The sequence below is a fragment of the Papio anubis genome, chromosome 10, assembly GCF_008728515.1.
Source record: "Papio anubis isolate 15944 chromosome 10, Panubis1.0, whole genome shotgun sequence".
In the NCBI taxonomy this organism is placed as follows: Eukaryota; Metazoa; Chordata; class Mammalia; order Primates; family Cercopithecidae; genus Papio; species Papio anubis.
Window position 1 is genome coordinate 8,767,256 of NC_044985.1, and position 26,608 is coordinate 8,793,863.

General features: G+C 41.7%; 1 protein-coding gene across 32 annotated transcripts in view; it reads left to right on the forward strand.

Moving 5' to 3' along the window:
- CLASP1 (cytoplasmic linker associated protein 1) overlaps positions 1-26,608 on the forward strand; it is a 307,430-nt gene that overhangs the window by 44,208 nt on the left and 236,614 nt on the right. The gene's annotated exons all lie outside the window — the stretch shown is intronic.

Here is a 26,608-nt window from a genome sequence, read left to right on the forward strand (position 1 = left end):
TCACTGGATATAACATTTATCCTACCTGTCTTCACATATTTATTTTCGAGACTGAGTCTGACTGCAGCCTCTACCTCCTGGGCTCAAGCAGTCCTCCCACCTCAGCCTCTCAAGTAGCTGGGACTACAGACGTGCACCCCCATGCCCAACTAATTTTTGTATTTTTGTACAGACAAGGTTTTGCCATGTTGCCCAGGCTGATCTTGAACTTCTGGCCTCAAGTAAGCCACCCGCCTCCTCGTCCCAAAGTGCTGGGATTACACTTTGGGACGAGTGCTGGTACGCCTGTGCCACCGCGCCCAGCCTATCCTACTTGTCTTAAAACTCTGGCTAAAATTCTATTTCATTCATCTGTTTATTCACTTAGCTGAAATTATCAGTTGCTTCTTATGTGTTTCGCATTGGTGCTGGATGGTGGGAGTGTTAAAAGAGATGAGAGGTGATAGAGTCTAGTCACTACAATTTTGTTCTTTCTTAAAAGTTATTTGTAAAAATTGACAAATAATTTTACATACTCATGGGATACCTAATGATGTTTTGATGAATATAATTTGTAGTGATCAGGTCAGGGTAATTAGTATATCCATCATCTCAAACATTTATCATTTCTTTGTGTTGGGAACGTTTAATATCCTCCTTCTAGCTAATTGAAACTATATTACTGTTAACTCTAGTCATCCTACAGTGGTATATAACACCAGAAGTTATTCCTCCTGTCTAACTGTAATTTTGTATTCTTTAACAAATCTCTTCCTACTCCTCTCTTCCTCCTATCCTTCCCAGCCTCTGCTATCCTCTCTTCTACTTTTAACGTATGCGATCAACTTTTATTTAGCTTCACATATGAGTGAGAACATGTGGTGTTTAGCTTTCTGTTCCTGGCTTATTTCACTTAACATAACACCCTCTAGTTCCATCCATGTTGGCTGTGAAGGACAGGATTTTATTCTTTTTCATGGCTGAATAATACTCCATTGAATATATATACCGTATTTTCTTTATCTATTCTCTGTTGTTGGACATATAGGTTCATTCTTTGCTGTTGTGAATAGTGCTGCAGTGAACATGGGGGAGCAGATATCTCTTCCATATTCTGATTTCTTTTCATTTGGATAAATTCCCACTAGTGGGATTGCTGGATCCTATGGTAGTTCTGTTCATAGTTTTTTAAGGAACTTCCATACTGTTTTCCATAGTGGCTGTTCTAGTTTACTTTCCCACCAACAGTGGGAAAATGATAAATGCTGCATCCTCATCAGCATTTATTATTTTTTGTCTTTTTGATAATAGCCAACCTAACAGGGGTGAGATGATACCTCAGTGTGGTTTTGATTTGCATTTCCCTCATGATTAGTGATGTCGAACATTTTTTCATATGTTTGTTGGTCATTGGTATGTCTTTCTTTGAGAAATGTCTGTTCAGATTATTTGTCGATTTTAAAAATTGGATATATATATTTTTTTCTGTTGAGATATTTGAGTTCCTTGTTTATTCTAGATATTAACCCCCTGTCTGGCTGGTCCAATGGTAATGAGTTATCAGAATTTAACATAGTGTCACTAAAGTTGGTATATGACTCCCCACTGCTAAATTTGACTGGCTTCAAAAAAAAAAATCTCCTGTCAGAGGAGTAATTTGCAAATATCTTCTCCCATTCTGTAGCTTGTCTTTTTACCTTGTTGTTTCTTGGTTGCCCTGAAGTTTTTTAGTTTATTATAATCCCATTTGTTCATTTTTGGTTTTGTTGCTTGTGCTTTTGAGGTCTTATTTATAAAGTATTTTCCCAGACTAATGTCCTGAAACATTTCTTAAATGTTTTCATCTAGTAGTTTTATCGTTTTGAGTCTTACATTTAGGTCTTTGATCCATTTACACTTGATTTTGTATAGAGTGAGAGATGGGGATCTAGTTTATTCTTCTGCATCTGGATATCCAGTTTTCCCAGTATCATTTATTGAAGAGACTGGCCTTTCCCCAGTGAGTGTTCTTGGTACCTTTGTCAAAAGTCAGTTGGCCGTAGATACCTGGATTAATTTCTGTGTTCCCTGTTTTGTTCCATTGGCCTATGTGTCTGTTTTTATGATAGTACCAGGTTGTTTTGGTTATTACAGCTTTGTAGTTTACTTTGAGGTCTGTTAGTGTGATGCCTCTAGCTTTGTTCTTTTTGCTCAGGGTTGCTTTGGCTATTCAGGGTCTTTTGTGGTTCCATACAAATTTTGGGACTTTTTTTTCTATTTCTGTGAAGAATGTCATTGATATTTTGGTAGAATGGCATTCAATCTGTAGATTGCTATTGTCATTTTAACTATATTAATTCCTCCAATCCATGAGCATGTGATGTCTTTCTATTTGTTTGTATCCTCTTCAGTTTCTTTTATCAGTGTTTTGTAGTTTTCCTTGTAGAAGTCTTTCATCTCCTTGTAGAGGTCTTTCATCTCCTTGGTTAAATTTATTCCTAGGTATTTTATTTTTGGTAGCTGTCATAAATGGAGTTGCCTCCTTCTTCTTCTTTTGTTTTTTGGAGACGGAGTCTTGCTCTTTTGCCCAGGCTGGAGTGCAGTGGCATAATCTCAGCTCACTGCAACCTCCGCCTCCTGGGTTCAAGCGATTGTCCTGCCTCAGCTTCCTGAGTATCTGGGACTGTAGGCATGCACCACCATACCCGGCTAATTTTTGTATTTTTAGTAGAGACGGGGTTTCACCACATTGGCCAGGCTGGTTTCGAACTCGTGACCTCTGGTGATCCAGTCGCCTTGGCCTCCCGAAGTGCTGGGATTATAGGCGTGAGCCACTGTGCCCTGCCGGAATTGCCTTCTTGATTTCTTTTTTAGCTAGTTTGTTGTTTGGTGTATAGAAATGCTGCTCATTTTTGTATATTTTGTATCCTATAACTGTACTGATTTCGGTCATCAGTGGTAAGAGTTTTTTGGTAGAATCTTTGGGTTTTTCTGTATATGAGATCATGTCATCTGCAAATAGGGACAATTTTACCTACTCTTTCCAATTTGGATGCCTTTTATTTCTTCTCTTGCCTAATTGCTCTGGGAAGGACTTCCAGTACTATGTTGAATAAGAGGGTGAGAGTGGGCATATTTATACTGTTCTAGTTCTTAAAAGCCGAAAGCGGGCTGGGTGCGATGGCTCATGCCTGTAATCCCAGCACTTTGGGCGGCTGAAGCAGGCAGATCATGAGGTCAGGAGTTCGAGACTAGCCTGGCCAACGTGGTGAAACCCCATCTCTACTAAAAATACAAAAATTAGCCGGGCATGGTGGCACATGTCTGTAATCCCAGCTTCTTGGGAGGCTGAGGCAGGAGAATTGCTTAAACCCGGGAGGCAGAAGTTGCAGTGAGCCAAGAGCATGCCACTGCATTCCAGCCTGGGTGACAGAGCAAGACTCCATCTCAAAAAAAAAAAAAAAAAAGCTGAAAGCTTTTCCTCATTCAGTCAGATGTTATCTGTTATCTACGGTTGTTACATTTTTAAGGTCTGTGAAATCACTTTGTCTGTGTTTTTGAGTCACAACTCCACCACTTTTTCTATGTGCATATTAGGATGCTTCTAAGAGTAATTGGAAACTGACTCAAATGACCTAAAGTTCTCCAAGGAAATCTAGTGTCTCAAATCAGTAGTAGTTAAGGCAATGTCCTGGGAAGGAGAATATCTTCTTGTGCCTTTCACTTGGGGAAGGAAACCTTTCTCAGAAGCTCCCCAGCAGACTTTTCTTTCATCACATTTGCCAGAGTGGCTTTGCGTGCCCACCTCAGCACCACTGGAAAACGAGTGTCCGTAATTTCTTTTGAATGTCATGCTTAACCTACTGGTCTTAAGTAGGGGCCTCCCTTGAGTGAAGCATGTGACCATGTGAAAGAGGGCGGATACTTGAATAGTGTCAGGCCCGTAATAGGAAAAGGAGGTTTGGGATGGAACTGGGTTAGCATGGATGTTAAATTATTAGGTTGGTGCGAAAGTAATTGTCTTCAAGGAACTCGTAGTCTATGGAGAGGAAACTGATAAATAAACAAGTTACAGAACAGTGTAATGTGTGCAGTAATGCAAATATACAGAGTTCTGTGGAAAGACAGAAGAAGAAAGTAGTAACACTGTCTAAAGGAAATGAGAAGTTTGAAGGTTGGTTGGTTTTTCCAGAATGACATTTGCAGGGTTACAGAGGAGTGAAAGATTCAGACTTGACTCTTGGTGAATTAATTCCTAAGCAAAGACAGATTAGTGTGAAGGAAAGTCAGGAAGTTGGAGTTTACTACTAACTTGCTTGTAACCATGGACAACTCAGTTAACCTGTTTGTACGATGCAGATGTTAGACTAGATAATCTCTTGGGAGCCCTCAAGCTCTAATATGTTATATGACTTAATAGAGGTGGTCTTTGCACTCAAGGGCCATGTCTTATGGTTTGTAAGTTCTCTAAGTGTAGTGGCAGCATCTGCATGTTCACATCTGGAGCCCAGAGTATGGAACATTGTGGGTGCTCAACAAGTACTGGTTCCATGAGTGATCTCAGGAACATAGACTCCTCAGCCACGTGTTGCTGGTTGCTTTACCGAAACCTGGAAACTACCTTTTAGGTCCTACTTCCCTTTTTTTCTTAATTATAAATCAAGATTTTAAAAATTGAATTCCTGAGGTACAGTTTCAGCTTTATTTGTCATTTCTTTAATAGATGATTCCTTTAATATTTTAGATTAAAGGGATTAGCTTTATATTTAACAAAACTTTGAAGCTTGGCTTCTTGAATTTTTTTTTTTTTTTTTAACAGAGTCTCACTCTGCCACCCAGGCTGGAGTGTAGTGGCACGATCTTGGCTCAATGTAACCTTTGCTTCCTGGTTCAAATGATTCTTGTGCCTCAGCCTCCTGAGTAGCTGGGATTACAGGCGTGTGCCACCATGTCTGGCTAATTTTTTTCTGTACTTTTAGTAGAGACGGGGCTTTGCCATGTTGGCCAGGCTGGTCTCGAACTCCTGACTTCCAGTGATTTGGCTGCCTCGGCCTCTCAGAGTGCTGGGATTACAGGCATGAGCCACTACACCTGACCTTGTAACCTTGGCTTCTTGAACTTTTTTTTTTTTTAGACAGAGTCTTGCTCTGTCGCCCAGGCTGGAGTGCAGTGGTGCAATCTAGGCTCACTGCAACCTCTGCCTCTTGGGTTCAAGTGATTCTTCTGCCTCAGCCTCCCGAGTAGCTGGGACTACAGGCATGCGTCACCACACCAGGCTAATTTTTGTATTTTTAGTAGAGACAGGGTTTTACCATATTGGCCAGGCTGGTCTTGAACTCCTGACTGCGTGATCCATCTGCCTCAGCTTCCCAAAGTGCTAGGATTACAGGGGTGAACCGCCATGCCCGGCCTTTTATTTATTTATTTATTTATTTATTTATTTATTTATTTATTTAAGGACTTTCTTTTAAAAAGAGAACGGAAAAGTAATTTTGGCTTGCCCAACAATAGTACTTGTGTGTTGTTATTTCTTTTCTTAACAGGGAAGGTAGATGAATGTCAGCTCAATTGCTTATTAAAAAAAATATGGCCAGGTGTAGTGAATCACGCCTGTAATCCCAGCACTTTGGGAGGCCGAGGCGGGCGGATCACAAGGTCAGGAGTTCAAGACCACCCTGGCCAACATGGTGAAACCCCGTATCTACTAAAAATACAAAAATTAGCCGGGCATGATGACACATGCTTGTAGTGCCAGCTACTCAGAGGCTGAGGCAGGAGAATTGCTTGAACCTGGGAGGCAGAGTTTGCAGTGAGCTGAGGTCGCGCCACTGCACTCTAGCCTGAGCAACAGAGCGAGACTCCATCTCAAAAAAAAAAAAAAAAAAAAAAAAGTGGCTGGAGCTTCAGTATCTTTGCATTTAACTGTTTCTTAACAGATAAATGTGTATGTGGTATTAATGGCAATTTAATGGCTACCATTTATTCCTTACTTAGTTTGAGGTATGTTAATCTGTCTTACCTCATGTAGTCTTTATAACAACCCTGCAGGGTAAATAGATAGTGGTGTCCTAATTTTATACAGGAAGTAACTGAGGCCCAGAAATAATGAGGCAATTTTGACTAGTGATTATGGAACTAGATTTAAATATAGGTCCCTGATTTTCTGGCTAGTGCTGCTTTCATAAGAACAGGGTTTAGTGAACTTTTCCTTAAAACCCAGATAGTACATATTGTAGGCTTCGTGAGACCATATGCTCTTTGAAATATTCAACTAATATGAGTCACTGTATTGCAAAAGCAGTGACAGGTAATAGGTAAATGAACGGGCTTGGCTGTGTCCAGTAAAACTTGATCTGCAGAAACAGGCTGAGGGCCACTTTGGCCCTTGGATCATGGTTTGCCTATCCCTTCACTAGAACATTGAGTACCAACTGTGTGCCACTTAGGTAAACACTTTTTCCTTCAGTGGTGAGAACCATTAGTGATTCATCTGGGAGATGGGTAGGAAGGCTTATCATTTGCATATAATTTGGGAATGGGGGAGAGCATTCGTTTGGATTAAATAGATCACGTTTGGTTTTAGACTACCTTATGTGATACTTCAGAAAAACTTGCCTCTCTCACTCAGACTCGTATTAGGATCAGTTTGAATTCTGTTAGCTTACTGCTAATCATCTACAGTGAGCTGGCTTGGACTTTCTTTGGTGGTAGAAGCCATCTGTGGGTTGAGTAATTGGTTATTTAAATAAGCATACATTCAGAACAGCACTGTGCTACACCATGGGGGTGCTGTTCAACATGGAAGAATTTGTGAAGGTTCCATGTTGTCATAGTGACCATGGGAATCCTGGCAGGAGACATTAAATAATAAAAATAACCCCAAATTTGGAATATGGCTGTCCTCATTGATCTGTTCTCCTCTTCCTGTCTGCCTTGATTAAAACTTTCTGAAAGGGAAAAATGGTGGGGATAGGTTCTTGCACTCATTTCCAGCTGCTTCTGTTCTTCCTTCTTCCCTCTTCAGGTGAGAAGAGATGAAATGTTAAGAATGACCTGTCCTGGAGAGACTGCCTGGGCTATACAACCGGAGGGAATTGGGGGGAACTTACGCTACGCAGTTTTCTCGGGTCATCTTGACAGCTTTGATTCTGCACAGCAGTGCAGTAACATGCAGCCTCACATCCACACCACACCACACCAGTGCAAGTACCTGCACCTTTACTGGGCTTATTGGAAACAACGCTTCCTAGCAGGGGCTTGGTGCTTTTTGTGAATACAGCCCCACAGGCCTTCCTCCGCAGTTTCAAAATTCAAAACACTCTGAAAGCCTGCTGTTTTTCATTACTAATTTGCCATTTTACCTGAAGTGGACTGACATGAGACTATTTATGGTCTGTATTTACCTGGCTAGGCTGTGTTTCACTACAAAATATTAATGTGCTTGATTGTGGGTTGCTGCCCTGGATTCTGTTCAAGGGGCTATATTACACCACCCCCCTGACACACACACACACTCTCTCTCTCTCTCTCTGTGCACTGTTTTACCTTCCTAAAAATTTGAAAAATTCTGTATTCCAGAATGTATCTGGCCTCTAGAGTTTTGGATAAGCAATTGTGGACCTGTATTTAATACTGTAGAATAATAATGATAGTCTATGGCTGTGGTGCATTTACTGTGAGCCAGAAATTGTGCTAAATATGTGTTCATTTTTTAAATTATAATTACCATATGAGACAGACATTGTTTTTCCCATTTTACAACTGAGAAGACTGATGCTGAAAAAATTAGCTAACTTGTTCCAGGTGATAAAGCTAGTAATTAAGACTTCTGAGACTTGAACTCAAGTCCTTATGCAGCAATCAGAGTTAATTAAACACGTATGATGTGCCAGTTGCTACACTTATGCAGTAGGGAAAAACTGGGTACGGTCCCGGCCTAGTGCCTAAGCTGTCTAGGTCTGTCCAATCTGTGTGGGCTTCATCTCCATGCACATTTGTCTCAAGGCCATTCTGTGCTGCCTTATATTTGAAATTTGTGGATTCCCTATTAACCCAGAGTTTCCTTTGTCTCTGCCCTGTGGTCTGATTGGAGGGACACGTAGGGCATATGAGAGGACAGCGCACAGTGTAGGATAGGAAATAATTCAGTGCTAAATTGCATCATAGGAATTTGTATAAATTCTGTCTTGTGGAGAAAGAAAAAATGTTAGGGTATGCTTAGTTGGAGAGGCCTTGACAGAGAAGTGGGATTCAATGGGGTTATAAAGAACCAAAAGGTGTAAGCTGCAGAGGGTTCTGAAAAAGTCTCTCTTCCTTTCCTGTTTCTCCCTTTCTGGGTAGCATTTTCTTGGTAGACTGTAGAAGATTTAGTCTCTCCTAAGCTGCTTTACAGAGCACATGATACCCCTGGATCAAGTGTGTTTATGGGCAGGAGGACACTGTGTTGACAGATAAGGGAGGTTCCTCTCATTTCCTTTGCCTATCTCCAAAACCTTGGCTTTCATTGAGGGTTTTATTTTCCCCCTTGTGTCCTTGAGAGGAGAGCCAGAAAAGATTATTGGATTCATATTAAGTGACTTCTGTTTCCTTTTCTGGCAGTCCCCTTGCTGCTGCCACCAAGTGACACATCCTTTCAGAGACTGTCCATTCTTTCCAGGTTTTCCTTGCAGTGTTTGTCCTGTTGGCTGTAGGAGGTGAATTTCCATGGTGTAATCTAAAAAGACAGGTGCCTCTGTCATAAGTAGAAAAGCTACAGTTAGCAGCACTAAGCAAAAGCAAAAAACCTTAGGAAAGGTTATTTCAAGAAAATTTATGTGGATTGTTGGTAAAAATGGTGTCCTTGATGTATGTAATTAGTGGCATTTCTTCCTAAATGTGTTTACCTATATGCAAGGGCAACAAAGTGTACTGGAAATATTTTAGATTTGAGTGTGAATTGTCTGGATTCCTGTTCTGGCTCTGCCACTCATATCTTTGAGCAGGTAGCTTTCTCTCTAGAATGTATTTCCTCACCTGTAAAATGAGTCTGATGATATTTACTACATAGAGGATTCAGTAAGCCCATGTATATAAGGTGCCAGTGTAGTCTTTTAATATGTGGCATGTGGTCAGTAAAAGGAAGTTGACGAAAATGTATGTTATTGGGCCAAATAATCATAAAATCTGAGGAAAGTTAACTTTTATGTGGGACTGAGGTTACATGTTTTCTTGTGGCCTTGTCAGTTAGCCTTTGCCCTGGAACAGAGGCCTTGGGTCTCTTGTAATAAGATATGAATCCATCAGTTGTGCAGTGTTGATAATAAACTCCCTGAGTAGAGCAGCAGCTGGCTGGGAAGTCTGTGAAAGGTGAGTTAAAAACCGACTGGTGTAAACCAACCCGTTGACTGAGGCCCCCTGTTTTAGGAAGATTTCACTTGTTTGTAAAATTTTTAACACTTATACTTTCCCTTGTTTCTGAAAACTAAAAATTTAAATAAGGATACATGCAACAGAAGAAGTAATAAAAATTGAATGTCAAGACAGAAAGAAAAACAGCTGGAGTGAGAACATGAAGTCAACAATGAGGCTAATAATTAACAGCTAATGTTTACTAGTAGCTAACACTTATTAAGCACCATTATGTGCTAGACACTGTTAAGCGTTTTGCATGCATTGCCTTGTAATTATGACATAGATGCTGTATGATAAGCCCTGTGATTATTCCCATTCTTTAACTGGGGACACTGAAGAAACTTGCCTGAGGTTACATGACTAGAAAGTGTCAGAGGCAGGATTTTAGTCTGAATAAAGTGTCAGAGGCAGGACTTTAGAACCCACCACTGAAGCAATATACAGTATTATTATTATTATTATTATTTTTTTGAGACAGAGTCTGGCTCTGTTGCCCAGGCTGGAGTGCAGTGGTGCGATCTCAGCTCACTGCAAGCTCCGCCTCCTGGGTTTACACCATTCTCCTGCCTCAGCCTCCCGAGAGTAGCTGGGACTACAGGCACCACCACCCCTGCAGCCCTGCCTAGTTTTGTATTTTTTTTGAAGTAGAGCCCGGGGGACACCGTGTGTTAGCCAGGATGGTCTCGATCTTTGACTATAAGTGATCCGCCCGTCTCGGCCTCCCAAAGTGCTGGGATTACAGGCTTGAGCCACAGCGCCCGCCTACAGTATTTTCTTTATAATTTTGTAGCAGAAGTATGTAAGTAGCATTTGTTTAGACATAAAAGAAAAGTTAATGGATGCACCCCATAAGATCATTTCTTAAAGGGAATGGTTTTGGTGAGGAAAACAACTTATTTTCGACTTTTTTTTTTTTTTTTGAGATGGAGTCTGCGGCTCTGTCACCCAGGCTGGAGTGCAGTGGCGGATCTCAGCTCACTGCAGCTCCGCCTCCCGGGTTCCGCCATTCTCCTGCCTCAGCCTCCTGAGTAGCTGGAGGCCTGGCCTGCCACCTCGCCCGGCTAAGTTTTTGTATTTTAGTAGAGGCGGGGTTTCACTGTGTGCCAGGATGGTCTCGATCTCCTGACCTCGTGATCCGCCCGTCTCGGCCTCCCAAAGTGCTGGGATTACAGGCTTGAGCCACCGCGCCCGGCTATTTTCGACTTTAATAAAAGATATTTAAGAGGAATATATTTAAAATAGTTCTTTGGTCCTATTAGAATCATGACCATACATACTTTTTAAACTTTTTATTGCAGAAAATATTCAGACATGTGGGAAAACATCAGAAAACAGTTAAAAGAATTTTCATGTATGTTTCACCTGGACCCCAGTGTTAACTCTTTATCACATTTGTCTTATTTTCTCTATTATTATGCTTATTGTAATCATTTGAGAATAATAGACACAGTGCTCCATTGCAATACACACATGCTGTGTTCTAAGAACAGTGGTTCTTAGAAATGAGGTCATTCATTTATATAATGTTAGTACAGCTATGTAAATCAGGATTAAGATTGATTGACTACTAATACCTTTGATGAGACATACTCAACATTTCACCTGTCATGGTAATGTCCTTTATAGCAACAAGAAAAAAATTTTTTAATCCTGTTTCATGATCTAGTCCTGGAGCGCAATGGTGTGATCTCGGCTCCCTGCAACCTCCCTGTCCCTGGATCAAGTGATTCTCCTGCCTCAGCCTCCCAAGTAGCTGGTATTATAGGTATGCACCACTTTGCCCAGCTAATTTTGAATTTTAGTAGAGGCAGAGTTTTACCATGTTGGTCAGGCTGGTCTCGAACTCCTGACCTCAGGTGATCCACCTGCCTCGGCCTCCCTAAGTGCTGGGATTACAGGCGTGAGCCACCGTGGCCGGCCATAGTTTCCTTTACCCTGGAACAGTTCATTGTCAGTCTTTCCTTATTTTTATTGACTTAATAATTTTGAAGAATTAGGTCACCTTACTGTGTGTAGTTCTTCAATTTGATGTTGTATGATGCTTCTTCCTGGTTAGATGAAGTTTATACAGTTTTGGTAGGAATTCTGTAGATATGACATACCCTTCTCAGTGCTTCACATCAGGAGGGACACGATATCTCTTCCTCCTATGTGGTTAAAGAGGTGTTTGCCAGGTTTCAAAAAGTTACTTTTTTCCCGTCTTTCTAATTAATAGGTATCTTGTGGGGAGATACTTCAAGACTGTATGAATATCCTATTACTCATCAAACTTTCACCTGTAGCTTCAGGATCCGTTGATGATTTTTACCTAAAACAGTTATTAATTACTATGCTGGTTGCCAAACAGTGATTTTCTAGTTCAACACTCCTTCTTCATTTATTAGTTGGATTCATATGTTTTTGAAATGCATATCCTATGTTGGCTTCATATATTTTTGAAATGTATAGAAAGAGTGAAGTGTATATTTTTTGGTAGTTATCACAAAAAGGAACTACTGTGAAGGAGAAAAAAGTGTTTAAAATTAATGTTACTTAGGTACATTCATATTCATGCATTATTTAAGGCAACCTAATAATTTAGTGAACATGTAATAATGCGATGAAGTTTGGTTTGAGCCTGAAGTTAAAATGGAGCGATGGCTAGCTAAAAGTTTTCATAAATATTATTAAGGGAATATAAAAAGACATGTAATAGCAAAATATCTTCCTGGAGTTAGCAGGATATTAAAGGACGCTTTGTAAGAGGGGAAGAATAGCAAAACATGCACATGGATGACATGGTCTGAGTGTAAGTGAGATCCAGGTTATTCAGCTGTAGACAGAACTCACCAGCTTGAACTGTGGGCTAAGGGAATTGTCAGACAGCATTGGAGTAAAAAGAAAACCAAGCTGGCAGGCCCTACCAAGTTACCTGTTTAACAGGTTAGACAGAGGGAGAGTCTGTGACAAGGATCATGGTAAGAAATCCAGAAAAATCAGGTGAAAATGGCTCCAAGTAGAGAATGGGAGGTCAACCTGGAAGAATTATTTCAGCTACAGCTGCATTTTACATGGGATTTTGGGAAGGAGCAAAGAGGGAGCTGTTAAAAGGTAGCTGTCCATTGTGGAACAAATAGATATGGTTATACATGGGGAGGAAGTTCTTTGATGATTGGTAGGAATCTCTCGGTGTTTAACCATCCTTAAAAGATTTGTGGATGAGATGGCCTTTAGGATTCTTTTGGATGAGGGACAAGAGATAGCTCAGCCGGCTCCATGAAGGAAGCTGTTCAGTGTCCTTAGTAGAGATAATATTCTGAGATACAAGTGGCCTGGCTGTGCACCAGTGAGGCTGAGCACATTTCCTAGGTGGGGGAGCCCTGAGGGCAATCGAGAGACTTCCCTGCAGCACTGTAGTGTAGGACCTTAGTACTGATTTGCAGGGCAGTGGAAGCCATTGAAAGACCTCAGGGAGAGGTGTCTGGGTCTCACCCAGACGCCGCAGCAGTGGGTGCTGAAGATTGTCTGATGAAGGCTTTGTGGACTAGGACTAAGCGGAAGTGAAGGAGAAGCTAATTTGAGTAATGGCATTAGGGAGGAGGACGACCTGGTGGTTTTTGGTATTAGTGTGCATATGTAAAGGACTGGGATGAATTTGATAATTGTTTGAGATTTCAGGCTTCATGATACAATTTATTGGCTGTGGATAGCCTTGTGAAAAAAAGATGTCCAAGTTCTTTTTCTGCATGGTGCATCTGATTTCTTTTTGATTTAGAGAAGTAATTTTTAAAAATCAAATAATTTTTGAAGAACATTTAGAAAAATAGCCATGGAGATATTTTTGTCTTTGACTTCTTACTTTGGCTGAGAATCCTAAGCTTATGTTCTTTGTGATTTATACATATATCTTGGGAACAACCTTTTTCAAACACATTTCTGGAGGCTGCTTAGAGGATTTTTGCAAATGATAATAAATTTTTTTTTGTTTTTATTACAGTAAAAGTAATGTGTACTTATTGTATAAACAGGAACATATTTTTTAAAAGTTGTAATGAAAAAATTAAAATCACTCAGTCTTTTGCCCTGAGATAAGTATCTTATTGTTTATATCCATAGAAAAAAGATGGAAAGAATATTTATGTAAGACCGATCATGCTCTCTTGTCAGCTGTTTGAGTTAAACGTGTGTCATGATCATCTTAGCAATAAGTAAGTTATATCACTTATAAGATGATTTAAAATATTTTTAATGTAACACTCTCTTCTATACATGTGTAGCTTTCATTTCCTTTTCTGTACATGGTTGCTATCATCCAAGTGGTTTCTCATCTTTTGGCCAGAGCATCACTGTACTGACATCCCTGTACATACGTGTTTCTGCCCTCTTGTGTACCTCTGCGCTGGAAGTTCTGAAAAGCTGACTGCTGGTTCAGAGTCTGGCAGATTGCCCGCCCGTCAGTGTTGCAGGAGCGCCTCCATATTAATCCTGGGTGTTACCATTTCTCTTGATATTTTTCCTTTGGAATGGACCAAAGATATCTGTTTGTTGCTAGGTGCAGCAATGGAGACTATTTCTTCTGCTTCTAATCTTTCAGATAAGAGCACATTTTAAGAGGAAATAAGGTAAATAAAATGGTTTTATTTTTGTTGATCTCATTTCCCCCTTAACTGATTGATGAAAATTGTCTGTCTGAGGTGTATTACACATTTGCAGAGCAGGAGATGCCTATATGCAGAGGAGGAAGACCTGATACCTCAACGATGTGCACATTGAAATGGATCTATTTGGGTCTATTTGTTGTTATTTAATCCAGTTATCTTTTTTTTTTTCCTCCACAAAATGAGGATAGTATTGATTTATCTCCCAATGGAGTTGTGAGAAAAAAACATCAAAATTCATTTCTTTGGAATATTCCACTCTTTTTTCCAAGTGCTTTCACACCTACTATAACCTAATAAATATCAGCTCATCTTAACTGGGCTAAATTGGAAGATGGTAAATAATACTGTCAAATACATAGTGGTATTTTTTGTTGTTGTTGAGACAGAGTTTCACTCTTGTCACCCAGGCTGGAGTGCAATGGCGTGACCTCGGCTCACTGCAACTTCTGCCTCCTAGGTTCAAGCGATTCTCCTGCCTCAGCCCCCTGAGTAGCTGGGACTACAGGCGTGCACCACCACACCCGGCTAATTTTTGTATTTTTAGTAGAGACAGGGTTTTACCATGTTGGCTAGGCTTGTCTCAAACTCTTGACCTTATGTGATCCGCCTGCCTTGGCCTCCCAAAGTGCTGGGATAATAGGCGTGAGCCACCACACCAGGCCCATAGTGATATGTTTTTGTTGGGTAGTGAGGGGTAAGTATGTGATTTTATTTGATTCTCCATATGATTCTAGCCTAACTAAAGAATGTTTTTCAAAAAACACCTTTGTAGAGAAAACGATGGTCAGTAATCTTTCTGATCATAGGGGGCAAGTCAGATGGATGGGCATGTCACTGGCCAGCGTGGTGGTTGAGATCGCTCTGGAGACAGCACTGCAAACTTGGTGGCGAGAACCGTGTTTCTGTCTGCCCCGTGGCTGCATTCTTGGATGTAGGCCTCTCTTCAGTGTTGTGTTCATGCTGTTTATGACTCCAGCTCACATCTTGCAGCTCCACTATCAGAAGACTGAGTTTCTCTTTTCCCAGCTTGGAGTGAAACCACCACAAATCCCCAAACAATCCCTGTAAACCCTCAGCCCATACATTGTAGCCGGGGAGACATGGCTGTGCACGAAAATGGTCGCTCCCACTCATGTAAAGGGACAGGGCAAGGAGTACCAGGTCTCCTAAAAGAAGCGGGGCTTGGCTGGGGGCAAATGGCCCATGTGCGACCCTCGGGGGAATCATGAACTTCATACTTTAGATTGCTTGGGGGAGGCCTGGGGTCTAGTGGAAGCCTCAGGCATTGGGATCAGAGGTCAGGGTTTGAATCGCAGCTCTCTACTTACTGTTTGTGTGGATTTAGACATGCCATTGAGCCTTCATTTATTGTCCATAAGAGGAGACTACTGCATACTTCGTGGAGACCCGAGGCATGCCCAGGCACTGCACAGTGCTTGGCATAATACGTCTCTGTGTTTGTACTTTATTTCCTTTATTTTCTCTTCTGATGATCCTTCATTATTTGGGCTTTCAGCTGTGTTATCAAGCAAGAACTTTTCCAACTTTCCAGCCTGTTTAAACCGAAGATTTATCCTTAGTGATTATACTAAATTTTGTAATTCTACTTGCAAAATACTAGTATTTTTATGGCATGATGCCATTTTTTCTATATAAATGTGAAGTTTGAATTCTTTAGGTATTGATATGTATAAGGGATTATATTCTGCTTTAAGACATCATACATAACACTTACCACATAAATTTAAAACCATGTTGTTGTTTTAAACTTGTTTAAAACCATCACAGGTATTGTGTTGTAGGGAATGGGAGTTAAACTAGTGAAGTTCAGCTTCTTTTTTTTTTTTTATTTTTTGAGACTGAGTCTCACTCCGTTGTCCAGGCTGGAGTACAGTGGCGCGATCTCGGCTTGCTACAGTCTCTGCCTCCTGGGTTCAAGTGATTCTCCTGCCTCAGCCTCCTGAGTAGCTGGGACTACAGGCGCGTGCCAGTACACCCGGCTACTTTTTGTATTTTTAGTAGAGATGGGGTTTTCACTATGTTAGCCAGGCTAGTCTCGATCTTCCTGACCTCAGGTGGTTCGCCTGCCTCAGCCTTCCAAAGTGTTGGGATTACAGGCGTGAGCCACCTCGCCCGGCCAGCATTGAGCTTCTTGTTTATTCATCACATATTTTTCTAAGAGCCAGTTTGCGCTCTTCTTTTAGAGGTCCCAAATGGAGGCGTTTTAAAATGAGAAGGGAAGGGGAGATGTTAAGGAAATTAAGAGGAGGATGTGGTAGTGGGGGTTAGGAAAGGGATGCTCCAGGACCAATTTCCAGCCCTGCCCTGGATCCAGGCAGGGGGATGTTCTAAGGATTGAGGGAGGGCGGGATTCCCTGCATACCTCTTACCCCTTGGGGTTCTGATCTATTCTCTCTCTCTCTCTTTTTTTTTGAAACAGAGTCTCATCCTGTTGCCCAGGCTGGAGTGCAGTGGCGTGATCTCAGTTCACTGCAGCCTCCGCCTCCAGGGTTCAGGCAATTCTCCTACCTCAGCCTCCCAAGTAGCTGGGACTACAGGCTCACACCACCGTGCCTGGCTAATTTTTGTATTTTTAGTTTAGACAAGGTTTCACCACGTTGGACAGGCTGGTCTTGAGCTCCTGACCTTGTGATTCGCAAGTCTTGGCCTCTCAAAGTGCTGGAATTACAGGCGTGAGCCACTGTGCCCGGCCCCGATCTAGTCTTTTAAGGCCAGATCTTTCTTCCCTGGGATACTTTATTTTAGCCAGGATCAGCCAACTTGCTTGGTCATGCTACTTTGAGAAAAGTATGTTCAGAGCAGCTGGGAGAAAGCTGTGCGCTTCACAGTACATACTGCGTGGGGGCTGAGTGTATGCTACCAACCTAGGCCTCAGGGGCTTCAATGTGCAGCTCTTCATATACAATGAAGGAGAAGGATTTATGCCCACAGGGCCCCAAAGCACAGGTGGATGTGGGCACAATGGAAACACATTCGTGCACACTAAGGACAGTTGCCTTTTTTTTTAAAAAATTCATATTGAGCATAGTTTAGTTTAAGAAAACCTTATGCCTATGCATACAGAAAAATCTGGTATGGCATATGCCAAACTATTAATAGCATATTTTTTAAGGGAGGTAGAGAGAATTATAGGGATTACTACTTTATAACTTTTTTTTGGAAAATTTTTAATACAACTATGATTTAAAATTTTTCTTTCTTTTTGAAGAATAGGGACCGGGTACAGTGTCTCACTCCTATAATCCCAGCACTTTGGGAGGCTGAGGCAGGTGGATTACTTGAGGTCAGGTGTCTGAGAACAGCCTGGCCAATATGGTAAAACCCCATCTCTATTAAAAATATAAAAAGTAGCCGGGCGTGGTGGCATGTGCCTGTAATCCCAGCTACTTGGGTGGCTGAGGCAGGAGAATTGTTTGAACCCGGGAGGCTGAGGTTACAGTGAGCCGAGATCATGCCACTGCATTCCAGCCTGGATGACAGAGCAAGACTCTGTAAAAAAAAAAAAAAAAAAAAAGGTCCTCAAAAATGTCAAAGTACATGTCAGCCATATTTGTATTAGGTATGTGTTTGTTTCTTTCTGCCTGTGTCTGTTATCTTTAACTAAAGGAGCAAGTAGAGTGGTCAGGTTGAATGTGGCAGAATGTAAAGCCATCCAGAAGTCTGTTTTTCCCCCCAAGTAGCTATGCTCTTAAGAAACCTTAAGTATCTTGGTAGAAAGACTTTTTTTTTTTTTTTTTGAGATGGAGTCTTGCTCTGTCGCCTAGGCTGGAGTGCAGTGGTGCGATCTCAGCTCACTGCAACCACCTCTGCCTCCTGGGTTCAAGTGATTCTCCTGGCTCAACCTCCAGAGCAGCTGGGACTACAGGTGCACACCACCATGCCCAACTCATTTTTGTATTTTTAGTAGAGATGGGGTTTCACCATGTTGGCCAGGATGGTCTTGATCTCTTGACCTCGTGATCTGCCTGCTTCGGCCTCCCAAAGTGCTGGGATTACAGGCAGGAGCCACCGCGCCCGGCCGAAAGACTTATTTTTATAGACTGAGATCTTGATTGCTTTCTCTATAAGGAAAATTGATCTGTTTTTTTGTTTTTTTCCCATCTCCAAAACTAGATACACCCTGTTTAGGGCAGGGGATGCAGTCCTAGAAATGGGAACACAGGCAAAGGAGAGCAGATGTACTTAATTTATGTGGAGCTGTGTTCTAATCTCACTTCGCAGTTGCTTTCTATACCTGCATATCCTTTGAAATCATGACCTACCTCTGGCTATTCCATCTGTTGTTTTTTGTAACCTGCTGACAAATGCTTTCAAGCTACAGAGATGTCTTAAAAACATTTTGTAATGTTGGGGCTTCCACTCATCAGTTCCTAGTGGTGTTGGTGTTCTTCTTTCTCTTTTTTTTTTTTTTTTGAGACGGAGTCTCGCTCTCTCGCCCAGGCCGGAGTACAGTGGGGCGACCTTGACTCACCGCAAGCCCCACCTCCCAGGTTCATGCCATTCTCCTGCCTCAGCCTCCCGAGTAGCTGGGACTACAGGCCCCCGCCACCACGCCTGGCTAATTTTTTGTGTTTTTAGTTGGGATGGGGTTTCACCGTGTTAGCCAGTATGGTCTCGATCTCCTGACCTCGTGATCTGCCCGCCTCGGCCTCCCAAAGTGCTGGGATTGCACACGTGAGCCACCGTGCCCGGTCTTCTTTTGTTTGAAGGTGACTCCAGCTATGTAAAATAGGCAATTTACAATTGAAAAGTTAACCTGGGGCCAGACTGTTTGGGTTAGAATTCACACTCCCCCTTTAGACCTTCCCTCACTAGCTGTGTGGTACTGGATAAGTTTCTTAACCTCTCCGTAGTTTTTCATCTGCAAAATGGGGACAGTGTTGATCCGTAGGGTTGTTGTGAGTGTAGAAGAGTTCATGTGTAGAAAGTGGTTGACATATCGTAAGTGCTGACGTGTAGTAAGTACTTGTTAGCTTTATGATCATGTTATAGCATCCAGTGTGATAGCCTTCTTTCATTTCTTTGTGGTTGATCCAACATTCCAGCACTATCACTGCTGGCCTTTGATGACCTGTTACGGATTTAAATTGTACCCAAACAACCAAACAGTGGTAGAGAGGCCACAGATGGATAAACAGTTTGTTTGCAGAGCAGTCTCATTTTAAGAGACGGTAGTTGAGGGTGCATTGGCTGAGTGTCTTTGCAGTGCAGTGGGTGAAGGCTACTGGGCCAGGTTTCTCACTGCGTCAAAATGTGTACTAAAGTGGATTGTGGACTCCCACCTGGGTGACAGAGTGATACGCTGTCTCCGGAAAAAAAAAAAAAAAGGATTGTAGGGTACATACCCCGCCTTTTTATTTTTTTAAATTTCTTCTGGAAATAAGCAATCATCTCTTTGTGAGGCATATCAGAATCACCTGGAGGGCATTTAGCCTCCCTCTCCACCTTTCCTTAAAAACCAGGCTTAGATCATGTCTAAGCTTCAGGTAGTTGATTCTCAACCAGGCTGGAGTAAGGGGGAGACTTTAAGTCACCATGTCAGCAGTAATTTGACTATTTAACTAATGGAGTGCCCTTCAAGTTTTTCAGCGTTGGAAGAAATTGCATCCAAATGAGCATAAAACTGATCATAGAGAATATCTTAGTCTGTTTCTGCTGCAGTAACCAAAGAACCACAAACTGGGTGATTTATAAATAATGAAAGTTTGGCCAGGTGCAGTGGCTCATGCCTGTAATCCCAGCACTTTGGGAGGCCGAGGCGGGAAGATCAGTTGAGCCCAGGAGTTTGAGACCAGTCTGGGCAACAAACAAAGTGAGATGCCCATCTCCACAAAAATAAAAAATAAATGTATTTCTCACAGTTGTGGAGGCTGGAAGTCTGAGGTCAAGGTGCTGGTAGGTTGAGTGGTGAGGACCTGGCCTTGGCTTCCAGGATGATACCTTGTTGCTGCATCCTCTGGAGGGCACAAACGCTGCGTCCTCACATGACAGAAGAGTGGAAGGGAAAAAAGGGGTCTAGCTAGTTCCTCCACCTGCCCTCCCCCCCATTTTTTACATAAAGATATTTCAGAAAAGATCCTAACACTTTTATAAAGTATTAGTCTCATTCATGAGAGCTCTGCCCTCATGACTTCATCACCTCCCCAAAGCCTCAACTCTTGATGCTATCACATTGAGTTTCAGTTTCAACATAAATTTTGGAGGGGACACAAACATTCACACCATGGTAGTGAAGAACTAAAGAGAATACAGATGAGCAAGAACAGGGACCGACTTGAGAGGGGAGATACTAGCTTTGATAAACACTCTGAGTACTTGATGGGCATGCTGTGAAAAAAGGGAGGTGATTTTGCTTGAGTGAAGTCAAGAGTGAATTAGAAATGTTTGCTTTGCATATTTTGCCAAAATGGATAAATGGCGGTGGGGATTGTAGAAAAGAAATGGTCTGAACATTATGAAGATAATCACCATGTATTTGACTTCCTGCTCTGTGTCAGGTTTTTATATATATATATGCATTATTCTTCAATCTTATCACAATTCCCAGAGGTTGGTTAGCTCTGGGACTCCTCCGGGTTAAGTAATAGTCTCTAAACCACATAGTCAGCATTTAACTGGAATTTGAATGGTCCTTCATGCAGCCTCTGACTAATAGGTATAACTTTGCTTTGTAATCACGTTGTTTAGGGAGTATAAGAAAAATAAAACAAGTCTTGAATTTCCCTCAGGCTAATAGTAGTACGTAGTACGTTTAAATTTTCAGTGGAGGGAATAAAAAATTTCAGCAGATGCTCAGAAGAACAACAACAGTCCCTTATCACAGTGACTGGGTTCTGGGTTGGCATGCACAGATGAATAAGAAAAACACAGGCCAGGCGCGGTGGCTCACGCCTGTAATCCCCGCACTTTGGGAGGCCGAGGTGGGCAGATCACAAGGTCTGGAGATTGAGACCATCCTGGCCAACATGGTGAAACCCCCGTCTCTACTAAAAATACAAAAAATTAGCCGGGCGTGGTGGCGGGCGCCTGTAGTCCCAGCTACTCGGGAGGCTGAGGCAGGAGAATGGCGTGAACCCGGGAGGCGGAGCTTGCAGTGAGCTGAGATCCGGCCACTGCACTCCAGCCTGGGCGACAGAGTGAGACTGCGTCTCAAAAATAAAAACAAAAAAGAAAAAGAAAAACGCCTTTGGCCGGCGCGGTGGCTCACACCTGTAATCCCAGCACTTTGGGAGGCTGAGGCGGACGGATCACTTGAGGTCAGGAGTTTGAGACCAGCCTTGCGAACATGGTGACACCCCGTCTCTACTAAAAATGCCATAATTGACCGGGCATGGTGGCAGGCACCTGTAGTCCCAGCTAGTTGGGAACCTGAGACAAGAGCATTGCTTGAACCTGGGAGGCAGAGGTTGCAGTGAGCTGAGATCACGCCACTGCCCTCCAGCCTGGGTGACAGAGTGAGATTCTGTCTCAATTAGAAAAAAGAAAAGAAAAGAAAGAAACCATTTTTTGAAGGTATACAGATTTTAAGTGGACTAGCACTTTAATAGCCAGAAGAATAATTTTGACTACCTTAGAACCAAGTTTAGGAAGAAAACTAACCCTTTCCCTTCCCTTCCCCTCCCTTCCTTTCTGTCTTTCTTTCCTCCCTCCCTCCCTCCCTCCCTTCCTCCCTGCTTTCTGTCTGTCTGCCTGTCTTTCTTCCTTTCTGTCTTTCTGCCTTTCTTTATCTTTCTCTTTCTCTTTCCTTCTCTTTCTCTCTCCCTCCTTCCCTCCCTCCTTTCCCTCCCCTTCTTCCCTCCCCAACTTGTTTCCTTCCTTCCAAAAACATGAATCTTTATTTCTCTCTTTTCCTCCCTCTCTCCCTCCCTCTTCTTTCTTTCTCTCTTTTCTTTCTGTCTTCTCTTTTCGTTTCTTTTTTGTCTTTCTCTCTCTCTCTCTGTCTTTGTCTGTCTTTCTCTCTCTCTCTCTCCTTCTCTTTCCCTTTCCTGTCCTGCCCTGTTCTGTCCTGTCCTGCCCTGTTCTGTCCTGTCCTCTCTCCCTCCCTCTGTTCCCTCACTTCCCTTCTTCTTTCTTTCTTCTTTTCTTTTTTTCCTTTCTATAGATTCTCACTCTGTCGCCCAGGCTGGAGTGCAGTGGCATGATCTTGGCTCACTGCCACCTCCATCTCCTGGGTTCAAATGATTTTCCTGCCTCAACCTCCCAAGTAACTGGGATTACAGACACCTGCCACCACACCTGGCTAATTTTTGTGTTTTCAGTTGGGACAGCTTGGTCTCGAACTCTTGGCCTCAAGTGATCTGCGTGCCTGGGCCTCCCAGAGTGCTGGGATTATAGTTGTGAGCCACTGTGCCTGGCCTTTTCTTTTTTGAGACAGTATCTCACTTTGTCATCCAGGCTGGTGTGCAGTGGCACGATCTTGGCTCACTGCAACCTCTGCCTCCCAGGCTCAAGCAATCTTTCTAACTCAGCCTTCCAAGTAGCTGGGACTATAGGCATGTGCCACCCTGATCACCTGGTTTTTAAATTGTTTGTAGAGATGAGGTCTCACCGTGTTGCCCAGGCTGGTCTCAAACTCCTGGGCTCAAGCAATCCTCCTGTCTTGACCTTCCAAAGTGTTGGGATTATAGGCTTGAGCCACCCTTCCTGGCCTTATTTCTTACTTAAGAACAAAAGGCCTTTGGTAGGCAGATAAATTATTCTAGGGTACTGTATAATAGTTCCTGAGATCCTTAGCTCTGCAGAGTGACCTTTGTGGAATGCTGGTCTGCCTGTGAATAGAGTCTAAATTAGAAATTCAAGGTCAGCTATATACGATAGCCATTACCAAAATGACATACAGGTAAACAAAATGAATCTTCCTTCCTCATGTCTTTGGTATTAAAGGTCAGGAGAGGGGTCTGATTGCACGTTTAAGGTAGGAGAGAATGCTTTTCGACTGATTGAGGGCACGGCCTTTAATTTCTAAGTGGTTTAAAGAATGTATGGGTCATTGTTTGTTCATTCCAAAGTCCTAATGATATGGACGATGTTTTTTCTCAGATGGGAATGTAGTTTTTGGCAGTTACTCTGCATCACAATGGCTTGAAAATATCCAAGTCCTTTGGAACCAAATTATACGGCCTTTGTGCATGAGTTATGTGTCCAAGAAAAAATATGTGCATGATGATTTAAAAAAATCACTTGAAATAAGAAATAATGACTTTCAATCGGGAAATCTTAACTACCCAGCACTAGGAGAATATAAGATAAATGTGTATAAGTGTTTACATGTTTATCCAGGTAATGGTGCACTCTGCAGCAAGTATAGTTTATAAAGAGTTTTCAGTGATGTGGGGGACATGCTAATGGAATAATGTAAAATGAAAAAGGCAAGTGCAAAATTTAAATACAGCAAAGTCTCAACTTTGTACAAATGTGTAGAAAAATGATCTAGAAAGAAATGAAAATGTTAATGGTGTTAATCTAATTGATGAAATTATAGATAGGTTATATTTCTGTCTTGCATGTTTAAAATACCTTGCACTAGGCATACATTATTTTATAAAGAGAAATTTAAAAATTTTCTTCTACAAGTGCTTTTGAGAAGGTATTTGTCAGGATATGATCAAGGATGATACATTATTTATGTTGTCTGCTACATGAAGAAATAAAAAATTTGTTGCAAAAAGTAATGCCCTTGTTAGGTATATAGTTGCAGTTCTGAAATTAAGGAAGATCACTGGTACCTCACAGTGATTTCTTAATGTTTTCTCTTGGAATTCTGCTCATAATAAAGTAACTTTGCATCTTTAACATATGGGCAATACCCAAACAATGTTACAGTTAGGATCAGGGATCCACTAAAGCATATTCCACTGCATCAGTCCCACTTTTTCCCTTAAATTTTAATCTGGTTGCTCTAAAAAGACAGAAATAAAAATCTGTAGAAAATCTCTTACACACTACATTTAATACTTGAACTGTTTTGATGAGTTTTGCCGGTGAGATGAGCAAACACTGGTATGAATTTAGCTTGTTTTAATGACTTCATTTACTACTTTTTACATTTAGTTTATTTTTTCATGGTAATTGCTGCAGATTTTCTTTTTTTGTTATTTTTGCCTCAGACTTTTGAGATAGAAGATTATGAAATATGCCATGCCAAATGTTCAGAGTTTATTAGCAATGCAGTCAGAGTAAGCCAAATCTGGCAGTTTGGTTTGATTTCTGCTTTATAGTAGAAGGATTAATTCAAGAGGAAGATGCTTATTTATCTTCCTCAATGCATAATGGTACATGGGGAATTAAAGCATGTTCTTTGTATATTACAAACCTCATAGAATAGAGATCCTTTGACTCAAGAATGAATGTCTTGCATCTTCCTTTCCCCTTCACCAACAAAATAGCCTTAGTGAGAATGAGAATTGCATTAGTGGTTGCCAGGGACTGAGGGGAGGAGGAATCGGGAGCAGCTGCTAATGGATAACAGTTATTTTTGAGATGACGAAGATATTTTAGAACTAGATAGTGGTGATGGCTGCACAACCTATGTGTGTACTGTAAATTACAGAGTTGTACACTTTAAAAGGATGAATGTTATGGTATGCACATGAAACACCAATTTTTAACAAGTGAGCTAGAAGAGGGGAAGGGATTCCATATGTGAAGGAATCCCATACATGTGAGAAAGCTCCTTCAGATCCCCCCAGTCCCTCTGTCTTCTTCATAGTAAATTACGGAGAAGCCTAGTTCTGAGAGAATGCTGCATTTTCACAGGCATTTGATGTGAGAGTAAAAAACCACTTGATTAAATGACTAGGCTCACCTCTAACATGTTGTGAAGTGACGGTCTAAGGACATGGATAATACTGTATTTTCAAAGATTTGTTTCAGAAGATACCTTATGGAGCTGTATTAAGGAAGACTGAATTCTATCTTTAAAATGAAACAAATGTATATTAGGTGTCAACAGATAATTAAGTTACTGAACTGTACACTTTAACAGGATGAATTTTATGGTATTTATGGAGGAAGAGGGAAAGTGTATAAGCATATAAGTTTTAGACTTACAGAGTGAAGTTTTTTTGTTTGTGTGTATGTATTTTTTTAATTCCTCTTACTGTCACTTCTAAATGTTTGTGTTTTTAAGAAGTGATTGCTTTATTTTGGTTTTGGAATGTAAAAAAGCAAAAAGAAGAGGTCTAGCTTTTTTTTTTTTTTTTTTTTTTTTGAGGCGGTGTCTTGCTCTGTCGCCAGGCTGGAATGCAGTGGCACAATCTTGGCTCACTGCAACTTCTGCCTCCCTGGTTCAAGTGATTCTCCTGCCTCGGCCTCCCAAGTAGCTGGGACTGCAGGCATGCGCCACCACACTCAGCTAATTTTTGTATTTTTAGTAGATACAGGGTTTCACCGTGTTGGCCAGGATGGTCTTGATTTCCTGACCTCGTGATCTGCCTGCCTCGGCCTCCCAAAGTGTTGAGATTACAGGCGTGAGCCACTGTGCCTGGTGTGACTTTTTTTTTTTTTTTTTTAAGATAGTCTCTCACTGTGTTGTCCAGGCTGGAGTGCAGTAGTGTAATCATACCTAGAACTCCTGGCCTTTAGTGATCCTCCCACCTCAGCTTCCTGAGTAGCTGGGACTGCAGGCATGCACCACTATGCCCAGGTGTTTAGTTTGTTTTTCATCTTTTGTAGCGGCAGGGTGTGGTAGCTCATGCCTGTGTAATCCTAGCACTTTGGGAGGCCGAGGTGGGCGGATTGCATGAGCTCATGAGTTCGAGACCAGCCTGGGCAACATGGTGAAACCCCATCTCTATAAAAAATTAAAAAATTAGCTGGACGTAGTAGCAGGTGCCTGTAACCCCAGCTACTCAGGAGGCTGGGGTGGGAGGATCACTTGAACCCAGAAGGCAGAGGTTGCAGTGAGCAGAGATCATACCAGTGCCCTCTAGCTAGAGTGACAGAGTGAGACCCTGTCTCAATCAATCAATCAATCAATCAATAAAATTTTTGTAGCGATGAGGTCATCTGTGTTGCCTAGGCTACTCTTGAACTCCTGGACTCAAACACTTCTCCCATCTTGACCTTCCAAAGTGCTAGGATCACAGGCATGCACCACTGCACCTGGCCTCTAACATGTTTTGAGTATCTAGTTATATGCCAGATCTTGTGATAATTGCTTTCGGTATTTTATTCATTAAATCACCACAAGAACCATATTTTCAACCTCATTTTAAATTTGAGGAAACTGAAGATAAACTTGAACCCTCTTGCCTCCCAAAGAATTACGTGGGTCAGTGTCTTTATGAGAAGTTCCCACAGAACAGTGAGGAAAATAACTTGCCTAATACATTACCTCCCAGAGATGCACACAGCATGGGGAACAGCGTCGTGGCATTTCTCTCTGCATATATCACATTAGAATTTCACCATATATGCTATTCTATAGCCTGTTTGTTTGTTGTTTTCTTTTACTCCGTGTAAAAAGTTAGCCAGATATGTTTTCTTGTTGAAATATGGTCATTTTTATGGCCTCATAGTATTCATTTTATGTGTTACAATCTACTTAATTTGTCTCCTAGTGATAGAGATTTAGGTCCTTTGCACATTTTTGCCATTTG